Here is a 14,438-nt window from a genome sequence, read left to right on the forward strand (position 1 = left end):
AGTCTTGGTAGTTGATGATCTACCAAAGCGTCATAAATCAGACACACTGTTTCTGACATAGGCCAAATCAAAACAGCCTCGTAAACGTACTGCTGCATGCGGGCTGCTGACAGTTTGGTGTCTGCCTGCATTCTTGAGATTTTCCCTTTTGGGCAAGCACAAAGCGATTGTTTGTTGGTGAAAGGTCAGCACCTACACAGTGGTCTTGTGGCGGACTTAAGTTTTCTGTGCATTGTAAACCAGATTATGGGAGGTGCTGTGGCAGTAAATGTGATGAGAGATGAGGGTTTTTTTCCTTGGCGTGTTCTTTAGGAGAGTTTGTCTCAGTGGGTGTTCACAAGCTGAACATGTGAACCAGAACATCCAAGTGATAGTGTTACGAGGAACTTGTAGTGTGGAATGCAAGTGCGTGTCTGAACATTATGCTAGGAAGTGTTTTGGATAAGAGTGTCTGTTGTACACTAGCTGCTTTCTTTCTTTCTGGCTCTTCTGCTGGCAGTGTTTGAACTGCAATATGGGGCATTTTTCACCATCTGATACTTTTCACTTTCATGTCATTTAAACACCAATCACTTATAACTATAGATATGAGACTATAGCTTTCACATTCATTTGACAGACATAATTTCTTCCTTTCCCAACCCAGGGCAATCGGAAATTGTGCTGTCTGTTTGACGTGTGTCTAGATTTCTTAAAGTCTTCATTTAAATTGCAAAGCTGCTAGAATCAGATCTTCTTTGAATGCATTGCGTGATGTTTTGGCTGAAAACACTAAAGCCCTTTGGGATGACATGTGTCATCCACCATCATCTCAGAGCTGCCTTTTCATGACACTAACTGATGAGGTTTGGTGTTGTCTAATAACTCAAGACCGCTGTCAGGGAGGCGGGGGGGGGGGGGGGGGGGGGGGAACACAGGCTGACACTTGCATAAGGGTAAACTAGGAAAGCTGACAGAAGAGTGCTGGGAGACGGTGAGTATTGCAGTTTGAGTGAAGCGTAGAGAAAAGGACGTGATGAATCCAGACCAGTCAGCCTTGCATCCAATCGTTACGGAGAGAATGATTGAATGGAGAGTAGCATTCAGCAGGCTGAGTAAATTAAAGGTATCCACAGCTCTCACCTCCTCTTAGCTTAGCTTGGAGTCTTAAATGGAGGATTGCTTTTTACCAGTGGGACCAGATGTAACCTACATCTGTCAGGCTTCATTAGCTACGTCAATCTGGAAAGTACTGTTCCTTTTGGGTTTGCAAATATTATTATTTATTAATTTTTCAATCAGTTCGCACTTTTAGGCAAACACAATTTACAGTTTGAAGTTTCCAGCACTGAACTTTTAGATATATTTCAGCTTGCACTTGAGCGTGCTGTCGCTCTGAGTTTAACTAAAGGTGATCAGTCTTTAAGGAGGATCACAGAATTAGACTAATTTCCACAGGGAGAACTGAATGTTACACTTCACTGAGCATTTTTCGTGCTATGCGGTGTGACTGAGGATTGGACTTAAATTCGTCACTTGAAACCTGTCCTGTTAAATACCCCATTGATGTTTTAGGTCTTTTACAGCATGTCTTCTTGTATTCATCACCTTGACGTCTCTTCTCTCAATTCCACATTATTGCATTACTGGTGTTTTGTTAATTAAGATTTGGTGGTTAAACCATTTTTGAGGCTCAGCACATGAGTTTTCCTAACATGAATGCAGATGATTGGTGAGACACTATACAGGGAATAAGCTGCCTGGTGGGTTTTTGAACACACTGATTTCATATGAATGTAAAATAAGATGGGTTTTTCTTAAAAAAACAAAAAAACACGATGAATGCTAATCCATATTTATTCTGCTTGCATGTTTTTCAATAAACCTTCATTCACTGTGTTACTAGCTTAACTAATTACATTTTTCCTCATTTATTTCTGTGTGACTCTTGTGAAAGAGGAACAAGGATGAACACACTAATAAAGATTTTTCATGTGGAGCAGATGTGTGTTGTCCTGCCACCTTGTGGCAGTGCAGTAACAGCACCATAACATGTACAGCCACACACAGAGCCTTCACTTTCCTTCACCCACACCCATGTTTTCCCTATAATGAAATGAATGAGCAAATGTGTTTACAATAGCAGATGAGCACGTCATCCCTATCGTGCAATATTTGCTCTCAGTAATACTTAAAGCCAAGCCCATCCAGGCTTTGGACACTTGTTTATGGATGAACTGATGTCCTGCTGTGCCGTCGGAGGCTAGTTGGAATGCAGAGCTATATTTAAACTTCCCCTGGGGTGCCATTAAATCATGTAATTTCTTCGTCAGGCCTGGCTGACCCCATTACCCACATCAGAGAAAATTAAGAAAGAAAAATCATTATTTGTTGAATATTGAAATTGTATCTATGTGCTATGCTACATTTTAAATTTAAGCACTACTGTAGACATTCACATTGTGTGAGACTAACAAACAGAATAAGCTCCAATTTCTTAGATGTGGATGTTGGAATGGTAGGAGAGGTGTGATCAGTCTTGGCTGGTTTTTCCAGTTGGGGCGTTGCCATGTCCTACCACTCTTAGTAACAATCCCAATATAAATCAAAAAAGTGCAAATGAGCTGCTTTTTCAAGTGTGCGTTGTTAGATGATGCCAACAGTTAAGTAGAAACTCACACATGGAACCTTCGAATAAACTAACCTGGAGTAGTTTATAGATATGGACCAGACAGAAACAAATAATGCTTTCTGTTTTAAATATTACATAATTATCACATAAATTATCCATGTGACAGACTGGTGACCTGTCCAGGGTGTACCGCCTCTGGCCCAGTGACAGTTTGTATTGATGGATGGCTTCAGATATAATTAAGAATATTCCATAGTTTGAATGATTCATTAGAGAAAACAATGCAATCACTCTTTTCTCAGGGTGACTCCTTATAAGTCTTAAGTGTTTTTGTGTTTTTCTTTGAGTTTGCTAGGAGGTACAGATCATCAGATCAAAAGAAATCTATCCTTTTAAACCACCAAGGGAAATGAGAAAATAACAAAACTTTGATGCATAAAAGGAAGATGTTGTTGCTTTTGCTTTGCAGGGGTAAGAATACAAACTGTGCTTTCACTCAGCAAAATGAGATGTACAAGTTTAATTGTGTTTCTGCTGTATTATTTTGGAGAAAGCGGGAACAGAATGAAAAATTTAAGAATTTAATCCAGCTATAATATTTTTGGGCTTTTTGTTTGTTTGGTAGATAAGTGAGTTAGTACTTGGCAGTGAGGCCTATTAATGCAACGGCCTGTACAAATGTCTTAAGTTCTGTGTGACGGTTAAAAGCCTGATCTGTTAGCTCCTGCATCTGCAGTACTGCTAACCTTGAGTGGGTGTTCAGATCCACAGGGGATGGAAGATTCCCCTGTTCTCTTCAGAAGCAAGCGGGAGAAGTGGGGAAAAAGACTGTCTCAGAGACAGATATTTATAGAGAGAGTGGGAGAAAGTGAGATTGTGGCTTGAAAGGTTAGAGTAAAAGAGAGCGGCGGAATGACAGAGTTGTCGAGTGAATCAGGGAGATGGTGGAGAATATGAAGCAGGAAGATTTAGAAATAGATAATGCTGCAGACACCACCAGAGGCTGTGTGGACCCTGCTGTAAATTTCTGGGCCTCTGTAGGTCAGGGTGGCACTTTATTGTCTGTGTTGATCCTAATTAAATCCTGCAGATATTGCGAATGAGTCACTAAAGGGCTTGAGAAACTATCTTCTCAGGGTATGTCATGTATTTATGTGCCTATTGTTTCCCTATTGTCTCATCTTGGTCTACACCACATGAGTTTATTGCAGTGATCTTAAACACAGATTATTAACACCATGAGAGAATTTAAAATATACTTTAAGAATAATATAGGTAGCTAAGCATTTTGTGAAGTTAAATTGGCTCTTCTGAAGTGTTATTAATCTTAAATAACTCATACACAAGTAATAATGTCAACGTAAAGTCTTAATGTTCCCATCTGGGTAGAATTATGGCACTAAGTAGACAGCTAAACCACTAAATCACCTCCTCTGAAGTCAAATTTGCTCAAATCTGTAGCTCTTTTTCTGCTCTGACAGCTGAAGCAACCATTTGTTCCAGGTAACCAGGAATCTATTGGCCTTATGACACTGAATCTCTGCAAGGCTCCAGACTCTCAGTGAGCCTTCTAGCTGTAATTACTGTTTCCCATCTACTGGGATTGTTCAGACCAGGCCCACTGAGACTCTGCTCTAAATCTCCTTGATGTTGTCAGTTGGCCGTCCAGATAGGTAGCTGGACAGGCACAAAAAAGGGAGGGCCTCCTGGAAGCGAGCTCCACTCCAGGGCAGCTGATGTATGGACCGTCGTGGGCTGAATAACAGATGATTTCTCCTCCCACACTAGGCCGTTTTGAAGTCATTGTCAAACTCTGCAAAACGTGTCCGGGAGGATAGATGGGAGTTTGCTGCGTTCAGGATAACGTCGAAAAAATGTTGTCTCCTGTGATGAGACACACAGTGGCACAGATAGCCATTTTCCCGCTGTAAAAAGGAAGGAGTTTATAGGAGCTGGGCTGTCAAGAAAAAGGAGTAAATGAGGATATGTGGAGGGAAGTGGTAGCTCAGCCTCAGATGTTAGTCATTATACTTCTGTTTGACAGAGCAACTATATAACAGTTTAATCAGTTATTCTTTTGCAAGAAAAAAAGCTGATTGAATCAGCAGCACAACACACAGCACATGCTGTTTTAGAAATAAAAATTAATGAAGCAATTTCAAAACAATAGAAATGAACAGAGGAGAGTAGACCTTCTTAACGTTTGGCTGTTATGAACAATTCAAACTACGTACCGATGGAGCTTCCACACACTGAATTAACCTTAAATAAATGAACAAAGTCTGTAATTTGTGGCTCCACGAGTGCCTCCAATTAAGTCCTCTGTTAACTTGTTACAAACAACAATTCTATGCTGTTAGGTAGATCTATATTCAGTCACAGTTTAAAGGGAATTTTATATTGTAGACGTAATATCACCATAAGCTCTATTAATTCACCAAAAGCTTGCATAAATTATATAGAGTGGTATCAACTGTTGCTCACATTGTGTCCAATGTCAGCTGGAAGTGCCACCTTTGCAGCTGCAAATGTATGCTTGTTAACTAGATTGTTAACTTTGTTTTTACTCTGTTTCATATTGAGCAAAACCTCGAAATGTAGCCTGATAAGAAGTGAACTCTAGTTCTGAATTATTTCATTTAGTCCATCCAACGATTTACAGTCATAAACTGTGTTTTTTGCCTTAGAGATTGCCTTCGACGACAGTATTCTGTTCTGAAATCCAGCAGGACTTTTGTTTCTGCTGCTTTTCTCCTGATCGAATGTACAACTCATGCGACAAAACCATTGTTTCCACTCCAAACTAACCTATAGAAAGTTTAGCGTGAAAACTGTCTGCACAATCGATTGCATTTTCACGTATTTGAACTAGCACGTATTTATATAGATGGCTTTCTGACTGAGAGCACAATTGTTGTTTTCTAAGGTTTCTGCTTCCTTTATGTTAAAAAAAATGTCTGCTTACAGGAGCATGAATTAGACTAAGATGTAAAACATTTCATGGAGCTTTGTTGCAGACTGAGATGGGCTGATTGCCTCAGTCTCGCCAGTTTGAAATATTGATCTGTTTTTATGTTGTTGTTCAAAAGTAAATTAAACAACTTTCAAATCAAATCAGTGTGCGGCTTTTGCAAAGAAAAGATAAAAGGACAAATATTCAGACTTTCTCTGTGAAACTAAACCAGTGCTCTGTTCGAACCACACCGCTATTGTGTGTGTGTAACAAAAGTTGATTAAAGCAAGACACTAAAGTGACACTGTACACACTATGCAGATATATTAAACGGCAATATTTCATTATATGCAATCACTCACGGCTGTGCACATCAGTGCGTCAGGCTACAAGATAAGTGAGACCAGTAGGGGTTGGAGTTGCCATGCAGTCAAAGTGAAAGAGAAATAAAAAGAGCAGGAAAGACAGATGGCTTTTTTTTCTTTTTCTTTTTCTTTTTACAGTGGAGCATGATTATTATGAGAGTATCAGTCCACATTATGACACACTGCAGTTCCACTCATTTCCGACACTTTGCCTCAATGGAAAACTAAAGTACTGCAGTTTTATATTCACTGTTTGTTATTATTCCAACTACAGCTGGAAATTACTGTTAGTAAGCCTTATAAGCTATGTGGGGCTTTGCACTTTCCTGGGTTGTGTGACGCAACCCTGAAAGCTTGACGTTCGTGTCCCTCATTTAACTAAAACTGGGTGCAAATGTAATTACCAATGCAAATATTTAGATTGTGGGAAAGAAGAGGAATGTGTCAGCGGTTGGCGTTCTGGGAAGCTTGAGGAAAGAGCCAGTTGACTTAAAAAACACATGAAATTCTCAGTCTCTGTGTTGTTCAGTGCTTCTTCTCATTTGTGGACATTTGAGTGGCTGGTCACACTTTGGAAGAATCCCAAAGTCAATACAGGAAACTCCTAAAGCAAAGAAAGACGTTAATGGTTCACCTTCACACCATGAAATAAAGATCAATGCAAACAAATGGATGCATTTAGCACAGTTTTTCTCAAGCGTCTAGCACGTCCTCTAGCTAAGCTCCTGTTACTGTTAGTGCATAAAGTAAATCTACTACTCGGTCAACTACACCAAGGGAAAAGATGTCACAGTACTACTCTGTCTTGTTTTACAGTGGTCACAGATTCTGTGAACAAACTTACATCAGTAGGTGATGCTTTTTAAAATCGTGCTTCTTTATTTGATACAAAAAGCTGCAGTATTAGTAGTAGTCAGTAATGCTCTGAGTTGAGTTGGAGAAATTGCACCGCTGTGCTCCACCTCTGTGCCACCAGACTGCATTCGTTGTAGCTCAGGCTTCACATGAATATCATTATCGTATGCTGATCTAAAGATACTAGCTATTTTCAGGCTACCTTCGCAATTTCATTTTAGAAGGAGCCAAATAAAAAACAAGCGCCTCTTCAGAGCTGCTTTCCTCCAGCGATATTGGACCGACTGGTAAACAGATTTCCTAGCACTGAAAAGTACATATTTGATTCTGGCATATGGAGATTTTCATATTCTTTATTTTGCTGTGCCGTTTCTCAGTTTGCGTTTGGAAGAAGGGAAAAAGAGATGTCGAGACTGATGCCAGCTGGCTGTGACACTGGTGGCAACAGGCCTGCGAGTGTGAAGGCGATGGGGGAGGGTCGTGTGCATTCGGAAGAGGGGCAGAAGGAGAGGTGATTGACTGACGGGCATGTGTCAACCCTTCTCCGATAGCAAATGTTAAGGGGGGACAAGAGTGTCTTGTTAATTAGGGCGAGACGTAAAAGTCCCTGTCACTCATCATCATCTTCACTAATATGTTTGGAGGCTAAAGTCAGCTGAAGCATAGAACTGAATGGTTAGTCACTGCAGAGTGAGGGGCAGCTAAGGGAAGGATTGCATTACCACTCAAAACATCTTATCTGGACATTTAATACAGCTAAGATCTGTACTACACTGTTCGCTGAATAGAAAGCTCTCTACTTTAGTTACTAAACATTTGTACACTTAATTTGAAAGGCAATTTTAGAGTGCATCCCTGTGAGACCAAGCCTTATACGATATCTTTTTTTCCTCCCTTTTTTTTAACAAACCCATCCAACTTAATATCAGCAATGATTGTCATAGAGGCCATAATAGAGTACAGGTCTTAGCCTTTCAGTGTCTATAATTTTTCATTGACCTTGATTTGTCCCCTGCTGTTAGAAGCCCTCGTGTGGTGCCCTGAGGGAAATAATGGCAAGAGAAGAAGAGCGCCATTCAGCCTCTGGAATTGACTGTGAAATTAACAGGAGACACGTTATTCCAGAACGCCAGTGTGAAAAACAGATAGTGACAGCGATAAGTCTTCGTGCTACTGTTTTGTTTACCATGTGCTCCAGTTTCTTAATCTTGCCATAATACAGCTGAATAACAATGATGCTGCTTCAGCAATTGCAGTAGCATGGAAAGGGTTTGTTTAATGAGAACACGTTCAAGTTACATTTTATATGTTTTTTAATTAATTCTTTTCCACAAATAAAATGATGTATTAAAAAGCTGCAACACTATAGGCTATAAGAATGTTTCAACAGGTACAATTAAGCTTAATTGACCGTGTAATTAGATTAATATGTTACCGAGATTCCCTAATCCATTTAAATGAACATTTAATACTAATATGATAGTTGGCACTGAGCAATTCCTGCTCTTGAATCTAACAGTTCAGACAAAGCTGACCAGTTATAAAGCATGGTCTAATTTGAGTGGCACTTAAGATCTCATTTCCATAACCCTCTAACTGGGAAAACAACAGCAATTATAGCAGTGGTATTAGGATGAAATGACACCCCTGAACTGAAGTCATGCAGCAGGTGGGTAATTGGCCCTGAGCTGCACTGTGGAACTGTCCTTGTCTCTTGATGGTGACACCAGCCACTCCACAGGGTGGTCTTATCCGCTCAACGCCCTCTGAGGCAGATGCAGCATTTCATAATTAACCAAGTGAGACGGGAAGGGTCAGAGGGAGGGGCGGCAGTTCACTACTGTAACTAGCTCTGCTGAAATTGCAATTATACACACATACAGTAAATGTGTCTCTCTTCTTTTCTTGCGCTTATTGCATCAGATGTGCAATGTGGGTTTCATTTGCATGCAGAAAGTGTGCTAGTGAGAGACAGAGAGTTTTATTGCCACGAATGAAACTGGACTCCAGAGGCCTCCCTGGTGTTAATTGAGGTGTAATGTGATTTGTTTTGCTGCCCCTTCCAGCAGCCCTTCCCAGTACATTGAATCAGATCCCCAGTGATTACTCTCTAATGGCCTCAGTTACGTCTGTGTGCTTTAAACAACCCACGACTGCTAAAGATAAAATGACAATGTGCGCATTTTATGACCATTTACACAGCATCTTTATAGTACCACTGCAGTTTGTACTTAAGAGAACTGTCCGTAAACACAACAACCAAAAGGGTGATGATAACATTTGCAACTGGTGCTCATGCATATTTGTGCGCTTACATAACAATGTGACCAATAAGTTGCTCGGTGTTGCAAGTACATTTGTGCGAGAAAAGGAGCTTAACAGCAAAAAGTTATACTTGGAGGAAGCGTGCTATACAATATAAAAGACCTCGCTCTTGCTTCATTAAATGCCTGAAGCCATTGTTGGACATCATTTGCTGAACATAATTATGCACTTCAAAAGAGTCCATTAATAGAAGTACTGTACTTTATACTAATGGGCCTTTTTTGGTGCTCAAAGCCCGAGAGAATTCACATCTGCCAGCTGTTCAACTCAGTGTAGATAGAGGAAACTTTAGCAGTAACTTTCTACTCATTTTGAATGTCGGGTATTTTACTGAGAGGATAACTGTTGTCATTTTATCCTGACAAGGCATGCTGACACTGATATTTACAAATGCACATTTTTGAACTACTACTATCATCCCCAAAACTTCAGCTAGTTACTCTGAAACTACCTGAGTTGTAACTACCTGAGTTGTAGACTGCAGTCTTCATTCTTTAGGAGAAAGTTCCGCTATGTTTAGGGTGAACTGCCCCTTTAACGGTACAATTAGTGTCACGGGTGGGATTTGAGTGAGTGAGGGATGGTTTCAAATTATTTTCTTCAATGCAATATCCAGTAAAGAAGACGTGCAGCGATACCATCTTCTGTTTCTGTTACAAAACAAACAGGGTACCAGGTGCAGGACTGTGAGGAATGCATTTATTTATTAAAAGTAGGCATGTTGTTGCAGGGTGCTGTATACGACAAAACCGATCATTCTCGAGTGACCTTTCTGCATTGGTGCCACTGCACTGCGGTTCATGAATGTTTAATGGAAAGGCAGGCTGTTTTGGGCCTGCCAAGCTGGGTTTGCTGCTTGACAGAAACATTCTAACTCAAAGGCAGAGGGGAGGTTACAAACAGTGGGTGCTACAAATGCAGGGTGCCAGACACAACTTCTGACAAATAAACACCCCTTAGACTCATATGAATCAGCTGTGTCTGGGATGAGAAAGACATGCACCAATACACACACTCACACACATATTCCCGTTCTCCCTTTTTTGCTCGTAGACGCACACAGTTTGACACACGTTTGATTACAAGGACTGCATTCCATATTAATTAACATCCTTAGAGATTACTTAGAAAGGCTAGATTGATAACTAGATAGCCATCTAACAATCTCAAGTGGTGTGAAAAAGCCTTGATGTGCATTAGGCAGAGGTGGCAAAGGTACATGCAATCACTTAGGTACAGATCCCTGTGTTAGAAAGTGCCCCGATAAAAGCTTAAGTACTTATTTATCTTCTTTACACAAGCAAAAGTGAAACAGTACAGGCTCTGAAATGTACTCAACGTATATGGGTAAAAAGTAGCTACTGGAGCTACTGAACCTCTTGTGATGTTAACATCATAATAAAATAATATTAACAGAAGTGAATATAAACTTTATTTCAACTTAAATTCAAACTGTAATGAAGACGCTCAGCTTGAACATCTGCTATGTGGAACACAAGCAGAGAAAAAAAAAGAGCATTAATAAAAAACTAACTCTGTTTGCTGTTGCTTATATTGAAGATGGGTGACTTTGCTTCCATATCCAAAACAGGAAAATGAGTGTAGTCAGGGGTTAAAGTGGGATCCAACAGATGTGGGAACCCCAAGATCAGCTGTAATGATGCAGTGGGGGGAAAAGAATCAATTAGAGATAGATCAACAAAACACATTTCTGCTGCGAGCTCCAGTAGATACTGCCTAGAGATCGTGATCAGTTTCTGCTCCTGCTTTTTGAGGCCTGATTTCCAACCCCTATGCACTATAAAGCTTGTATAAATGTGGGATTCTGTGAGCCAGTCTAATCAGCACCACCTTAAATTTAGTTTTATGTTTGCTGCCCTTGATGTAAACTTACACTGACCATGATCACCGCAGCTGCTCTGCTCCAGTGCATTACTGCAACTGTGACCACAATACTGTAAAGTAAAGAGTTTAGCCTTCACAGTATGATCATGCAGCGCTTGAATAACACAGAGTTAGTTAGTATACTTTAATTTGTTTTGCTGGACGTTTCACATTGTGAGAAAACAGTTACAACATTACATGTAGGGTTACAATTTCCAGTTTATCAAATGTCACTGAGCAGTCCCTACCTTATAATCTAACCTCTCTTCTTCTTCTCCTCTCCTCTCTTTCTTACATCTTTCTCCATCTCTGACTGAAGTTATTTCTCATTGTTGTCTTTCCCTTGAACATACAGCAGCTGTACCTTTGGCTAGCAAACGTTTTATGTTTTCAAGACATGTAGTGATGGGAAATACTAAGTCCCGTCTTAAACCTAAATTATTGAGCATTTTGAGAAGAAAGCAAACATATTTGTGTAAAAATGTAGGGGGTTACAAGATAAATAAAGACTCAAGTAAAGTACAGATACCTGAAAATTCTACTTAAGAACAGTAGGAAACGCGTTAATGAGCTAACCGTGCTAACGCGTTGACGCCGTGCAGCCCCACGCACGGGGCGATCCGCGCTAACTCACTAACGGAGATTTGCCGTGTTAATGCGGTTATGGCGTTAACGTCATTTTAACGTTAACGCCATATATATATATATATATATATATATATATATATATATGTATATATATATATATATATATATATATATATATATATATATATATATATATATATATAAAATGGAATTCATTCAATTGAAAAAACAGGATGTAGTGAAAATACTTTTGTGCAGATTTCTCCTCTACAGTATAGCTCATGGCCATCTTTTCCTGTTTCTGGGTTTCCAGGTTTATTTCCTGCATATCACTACATACTCTCAAGCACTGAAAAGATTTACTACAAGAAAAATAAGAATACCAAGAAGCAATTTGCGTGAAGGGACGATAATGCTGAAAAAAGATGAGAAAGATAATTATGTTCGAGAGTGAATGAAATTCGTGGAGGAGAGACGCTGGTATGGGCGGTGGACAGTAACGCATATGACAGTGAGTGAATTTAAAAGCAAACAAATAAAAAAAACCCCAACAAAACCTACAATTCTTTGTTGATGTCGTGTTTGACTGTAGGGGAACAAAAAAACATCAAATCAAAGTCCTGTACTCTCTGTTTGCAAGATAAACACAATCAACTTTTCACATCTGTCTGACAGCATCTTTCTTTTTCAGCTTTACGGACAAGACAGCACAAAGGGAGCACTAGTGAAGTGTGTCACCCAGAGAGAGGGAAAGAGTAAGACTAAGGCTACCTCCAAGTGAAGGCAAACTTGCTTCATATATTCCTAGGGTGGCACGATGTGAAATAACCCTTCCACTCTGAGCTGAAATCTGAGGGAGAGAACAAGCAGATGAGTCAGCTACGCTAACAGAGTGGAAGAGCGTTTGAATATGATTTCAATAAAAACCCCACTTTAGAACTCCTACATATTCAGTGAGTGGTCATTCAGCCTGACAGCTTTAGCAGAATTATTAAAGAAAGGGAAACAATAAAAAGAGAATGGGATTTGAAAAGGTCAGATGGAAACTTATGTTTTTTAATCAGATTACTTTTGTATTTTTCATGGATGTATTTTGCATGTAATAATAATAACAATGATAATATGCCAATATTGTAATAAGCTCATGTTTTTACCTGGCAACATAAAAGAAATACAAGTGCCCGTGCTACCTCAAAGACAGCCTGCTACTTAAAGATTCAAACTTCACCTGAAGGTGTATTTTTAAATTTCCATTGGTTCTAAGTTGAGAGAAGCACTGAAGAAGGAAATAGATGATAGAGCCCCGTCTGGCGGTGCTGGAGCCGTGATGCGGAGAGCAGCTCTCATTGATAATGCATCAGGAGAAAAAAATCCATCAGGACCACATCCATTAAATGCATGAAGCAGACATTTATGCATGAAAGTGTCCGTGGCCTCTTTCTCTGAACCAGGGGCCAGGTTAAGTGGGGCTGTCCTCTCTGGTTGTCACCGAGTACAGCTGCCCATGGCGGTCCCGCCCAGCTCCAAACAAAGGAATAAAACATTCATGAGGTGTATTTTTTGACAATGGCAGATTCAGTATTGTTTGGTAATGTTGGCCTCGCCACCTTTTCTTCCTAGCATGCCTCCCTCCCCTCCCCGCATGCATCGTATCTGTTGGCCCACTTGATAGAGCTTTCAAGGTGAAAACATAAACCCAGTATGGAGTAATTACCAAGCGCGCTCCTGCAGAGGAAGGACTGGCATTTCTCTCTCTTTGTTGTGCATCTGACCTTTGAAAATATCACAGATTAAATCTTTAATTATTTATGAGGGCTGGAGGTGGTGATGAGAGGAGAGAGGCGGATGTTGCCACATGTGATGGGGCATTTTTACTATAAGAGAAAAGAATGACTTCTTTAGCTGTCATTTTTATCCCACTGGACATAATTTCAGCAATTTGAGGAGAATTTAGGTTGGGATATTTTCCAAACTTGCTCTTTTGTTGAATATGCCATATAGCAGTGCCCTTCAGGCATATTTGTACTTCTGGAAATGCAATCCAGAGATCTGCCTAGATAGCGTGTGCAGGTGGCAGCAAACATGACACCCACTTACTAGCATCAAGTACAATGCACAGTTAGCTGCACTGTTTGCACATAGTTGCAGTCCAACATCATATGGACTTGAAAACTGGCCAATGTCCAGTAAAGCTGTATCTAACATGCACTTCTTTCTAGTGATATCCAAAGAAGATCAGGCTGTTAAAACATCAGGCTTTAATATGTTGTGAAATGTAGTAATGTAGAAAAGTAATCTATATGTAATGTATTTTTTTTAGTTCTACCTCTAACATAGAATTAAAGTAGGGACATTTTCCCAGCGTGTGTTCCACGCTGTCTCCTGAACTTCAAAAGAGCAACACTCAGATCTCTCTAGCGCCTCGTGTCACTTACCTTGTGCAGTAAACAATCCTGACACATTCATTTTGAAATAATCAAATAATCATGGTGCAAAAGTAATAAACAACAGTGAAAAGATCAATGTTATATGAATAAAAAATTGCATTTCCCTTGGGAATAGTTTAACCAGTGTTTGAAATGCAAATTCTCTTTTTCATCGGAACTGCCAGTAAATGTCACTAAGGGACGCTGGGGAGGAGCTGAACAGCTCAATTAAACAGCGCTTACATGCATCATCCCAAACAGACCAAGATATGAAAGACATCGTTTAGATTGATATACAGTGTCTGCAAGAATAAATCAGAGCGGCAACCTAATAATGCACTCCGGGGTGCACGCTAAAATTGCAGACAGGAATTTTTGAACAGTAGCCGCATAATGGTGTTCTAGTTGAAGTTCTGGATGATTATTTGGAA

Source organism: Neolamprologus brichardi, chromosome 13, assembly GCF_056152115.1.
Source record: "Neolamprologus brichardi isolate AB-2024 chromosome 13, ASM5615211v1, whole genome shotgun sequence".
NCBI lineage: Eukaryota > Metazoa > Chordata > Actinopteri > Cichliformes > Cichlidae > Neolamprologus > Neolamprologus brichardi.